Raw genomic sequence first — 5,027 nt, 5'->3', positions numbered from 1 at the left:
CGACTTCCTTAGCCCCGCGGTCCTCGATTGCGGCTATATTGGTAGTGTTACGGAATGCTTTGGCTGTATTCTGCAAAGTAAACGCTTTAAGTGACTTGCTGTGGAGCCGAGTTTTGGGGAAACAAATGTTCGCCTTCAGGGAAATAACCAGAATGCTAGAAAGGTTGGAGGCACGGCAATTACAAAAAAAAAAAAAATACTGGCATGAAAACGACATCATTGGCTTAACTGCGAGACCTGTTGAAGCCGGTTAATTGCCCAGTTGCTTTCTACAAAAAAGATAAACGGAGAATACTGCTGATTGTGATTTCCCCTCAAATTTTAGTTATATAATTTGCATACAGTTATATAAAATGCACCCTTTAATATGCACAATTCAGTGGTTTAGAGTGCTTTCACAAAGCGGGTGATTAGCACAGCCTTGTAAAAGTAATTCTGGAGTTCGTGGAGACTCAGGATTGAAAGTTGAAGTCCAGCCTAGGCTCCACAGTGAAGTGCTGTCTCAAACACACACACACACACACACACACACACACACACATCAAAGAGGTCAGCATTGGGGTGCAGGCCTGGCATTTCAGTACTTTGGAAATGAAGGCAAAAGGATCGGGCTGTGTAGGCCTCGGGATGCCAGCCTGTACTACAGGAGACCTGTATAAGACCTCAAGAAAAAAAAAAAAGTGCAACCATTACCCATAACCACTAATTTCAATATACTTTTATTACTTTGAAGAGGTCACCTACCCATCCACCCAATGGCACTGTCAGTCTTTAATCCAGTTTCATGAACTTGCCTATTCTAAATACATAGTATGAATTGATTCTCACACTGTGCTCTCATGTCTGATTTTAACCTACTAGGTTTTAGGTTTTGTTTTTTGAGACAGGGTTTCCCTACATTGCTTTGTCTGGCCTGTAACTTGCTATATAGATCACAAGGATCTTGAATTCACAGTGATCTTTCCATCTCTGCATCTTGAGTGACAAGATTGTAGGAGTTTGCCTCCACACCTGGCCTTTTGTTTTCTTTTGTTTTTGTTCTTTTGTTTGTTTTGTTTTGAGACAGTGTTTCTCCATGTAGTCCTGGCTTTTCTGGAACTAGCTCTGTAGACCAGGATGGCCTCAAACCCAGAGATCTGCCTGCCTCTGCCTCCTGTCTGGGATTAAAGGCATTCGCCGCCACCACTACCAGGCACCTAGTTTACTGTATTAAGGCCTGTGCGTTTGTGTGTTGTTTTATGGGGAAGATTTTGAAATGCAATCATAGCTGGCACAGAGCTGTTGCCCAGGCTGATGTGGAACTTGTGATGCTGCCTGACACCAAGGACAGTTGGAATTAAATGTACATCCTTCCAAGATTAAGGGCATGTCCTGCCACTCCAGGAAATACATCTTTTTACATATTGGGACAAATGATGGCAGGAGGGAGGGTGACTTCTAAATAGCTTCAGGATAAGGACTGGCTGGAGCTACTGGGCTGTCTCAGAGGTAGAGCACTTCCTATAACACAAAGGTCCTAGGCTTAAACTCCTGCACTGAATTACAGAAAAAATATTGGCGGGTCCAACCTCACTTTGACTTACCATCATGAATGGTAAAGGGACTGGAGATATAATGTGGCCAGTGACTTAAAAAATCATGCTTAATAATCATGCCTTCATAAAAATGACTTTCTGTTTTGTTAAGGTGGTTTCTGTCTTGATTACGTGGAGGTTTTGGGAGGATGACTTTGAAAGATGAATACCCACTTTGTTCTTACAATGAGGCTTCTCCATCTGGCTTTTTCCAAAGAGGATCAGTTAAGTCATTCTCAGTACACAAATTCAAGGTCAGACTGGACTATAAAAGAAACTATTTCAAAATAAATAAACAAGAAATTCTAGTAAACTTTCCTGGGACAGGCGGTGATGGTGCACACCTTTATTCCCAGCACTTGGGGGTTGAGGCAGACAGATCTCTGTGAGTTGGAGGCCAGCCTGGTCTACAAAGAGAGTTCCAGCACAGCCAGGACTGTTACACAGAGAAACCCTGTCTCAAAAAATCAGAAAATACACACACACAAAACAAAACTTTCCCAGGTTCTTTTCCTCAATTCTAGGAGCTGTTTTAGCAAGCAGTTGAAAGTAAGAAAAGGATTGTGGGAACATCCAGCTTGTAACCAAGTAGTAAGTTGTGGGTAATTTGGGGACCCCGCTACTTGAGATTACTTTACATGTAAAGTAGAGATGGGCAATCCTATGGAACTGAGCCCTTAACCTGTGAGACCTGACACTAGGTCCCATGGGCAGTATCAGAACTGGACTAAGGAGGATATTGTAGGCATCTTCCAGGGAACCGATCTGTAAGAGAAACTCCACCATTTCTGATGTAGAACGTGAAGTGCTGAGGATAGGAAGACCAGAAGAATCAGTTCCGCTTTCCTCCAGTGGCAAAATGAAGAGACTCTAGTATTTCACAGCTTCTAGTCTTGGAAGAAATAAGGGTTTTTTTGTTTGTTTGTTTATTTTGTTTTGTTTTGTTTTTGTCCCTCTTTTTAGGGGGCAGGATCTCACACTATAATCTGGCCTGGCCTCAAGTTTGCAGCCTCCCAAGTGCTGGGATGATGTGCAGGAGCCACCATGCAGGGGTCTGCGTTGTTTTGCTCACTCTGGACCTGCTTTATCTGGGTCTGTACTTCCATTCTAATTAATACTAGACATCAAAAGACCTTCTGTCTCTCTTCAGTCTAAGCTGATGTCAACCTTCAAAATATTTGGTGGTTTTGCTTTGTTGGTTTTTGAAGACAGGGTTTCTCTGTCTGGCATTGTTCTGGAACTCGATCTCAGACCAGGTTAGACTCAAACTCAGAGATCCGCCTGCCTCTGCCTTCCAAGTCCTGGGATTAAAGGCGTGCGCCATCACTGACCAAAAGGGCTCAAGAAGGTTTTCTTATCCTTTCATAATATTTATTGGCTGCCTATTATATGATATATAATTTTGCAAAAAAAAACTACAAACAAATATGCATTTTTTTTACAAGTGTTAACACGAAATTTAAAAATAACCACGGTTGGGTTGGAGAGACAACTCAGTGGGTATAGGTGCCTTTTGCCAATTCTAGCAATCTGAAGTCAGCAGTTAAGAGTGCTTGTTGCTCTCCCAGAGAACCTGAGTTTGGTTCCCGGCACTGACATTGGGTGGTTCACACCCACATGAGTTGCCCTCCACACCGCATGTATGTGCTTCTTTTGAGATCCTACTATGTCTCCCTGGCTGGAGAGAACTTGTTAAATAGGTCAGGCTGGCAGTGCATTCAGAGGTACAGCCTGCCTCTGCCTGTACCACCATGCCCTGACCAGGTCATCTTTCTGATAGCTTTCTCCCTTGGTGGTACTGGGGATTCAACCTAGGGCCTCAAGCACGCTGAGTATTTTGACAGAGTCTTAGTAAGTCTCACTAAATATCCAGGCTTAACTTGAACTCACTTTGTAGCTCAGGCAGTATTCTTGCCTCTGCCTCCCAAGTAGCTGACAATACAGGTTATTATACCAGGCTTCGAAAGCCTATTAAAAAAAAAAACAAAAAAACTAAGGGGCAATGGCACAAACCTTTAATCCCAGCACCTGGGAGGCAGAGACAGGCAGATCTACATGAGTAAGAGGCCAACCTGGTCTATCAAGTGAGTTCCAGCATAGGCACCAAAGCTACAGAGAAACCCTGTCCCCCACCCCCCCAAAAAAAACCCTCAAAATCTGTGTGTGTGTGTGAACATATGTCTAAGGAGTCCAAAAGACAGCTTTGGGTCTCCTAGAGCTAGAGTTATAGGCAGTTGTGACCTGCCTGATATGTGTGCTGGAAACTGAACTTGTGTTCTCTGAAGGGCACTATGCACTCTTAAGCCCTGATCCAGCTCTCCAAAACAGATGGTGTTTTGTTGTTGCTTTGTTATTGTTTGGGGTGTTTTGAGACAGGGTTTCTCTATACAGTCCTAGCTGTCCTGGATCCTGCTTTGTAAACCAGGCTGGCCCTCAAACTCACAAAGACCCACTTGCCTCTGCCTTCCAAGCAGAGGGATTAAGGGTGTGTGCCACTTCCGCCCAGCCAGACTGTGTTGTTTAATATGCATTTTTTTAATGCTTGCCCAGTTGCAGTGGGCGGGAAGTAGAAGCTATGCAGATGCTCGACAAGTCCTGAAGCAGATGGCCTAGAACTTCCTCATCTTAACAGATTCATATAGCCTATTTCCTTGTTCAGATATTTTCTTGGTTTGGGTGGTGTTGAGCATCAAACTCAAAGAGTCATGCATGCTAGGTAATAACTCTACCACTCAGCTATATCTCCAGTTAAGGGGCTATCTTTTATCATAATATTCTAGTATCATACTTGATATTCCATTATTATCTTCAAGTATTGAAAGGGAAACTCAAGATCAGCAGGGATGGTGGCAACTCTTGAATTTCAGCACTCAGGAGACAGAAGCAGGCAACTCTCTGTTGTTTGATGCCTCCCTAGTTTACAGAGCAAGTGCTAGGACAGTCAGGATTACACAGTGAGAACCAATCCCAAACGAAACCCAAAATCACCTCAAGGTCGTTTTTCCAGGAAGGTTTTGTTGACCCACTAACCCATAGTGGTCCAGAGCAGCATCGGCTTTCCGAATCCAACCTACTGTCTTGTTGCTTCTGCCCTTCATAGTGTCTATATACAAGATGACTTTAAAATATAAGGACACTTGCTACAGTCAGAAGGCTGGGCTGGGCGGTGGTGGCGCATGCCTTTAATCCCAGCACTTGGGAGGCAGAGGCAGGCAGATCTCTGAGTTCGAGATCAGCCTGGTCTACAAGAGCTAGTTACAGGACAGGCTCCAAAGCTACAGAGAAACCCTGTCTCAAAAAAGAAAGGAAGGAAAGAAGAAAGGAAGGAAGGAAGGAAGCAAGCAAGCAAGCTGGAAAATTTAGGTCTAGCCTGGGTTACATAGCAAAACTTTGTCTCAGAAAACCAAAAGGAGGGTGGGGCTGGAGGAGACTGACAAGTGACGGTTCAGCAGT

Source organism: Myodes glareolus, chromosome 1, assembly GCF_982192425.1.
Source record: "Myodes glareolus chromosome 1, mMyoGla1.1, whole genome shotgun sequence".
NCBI lineage: Eukaryota > Metazoa > Chordata > Mammalia > Rodentia > Cricetidae > Myodes > Myodes glareolus.
This window is presented reverse-complemented; position numbering follows the sequence as displayed.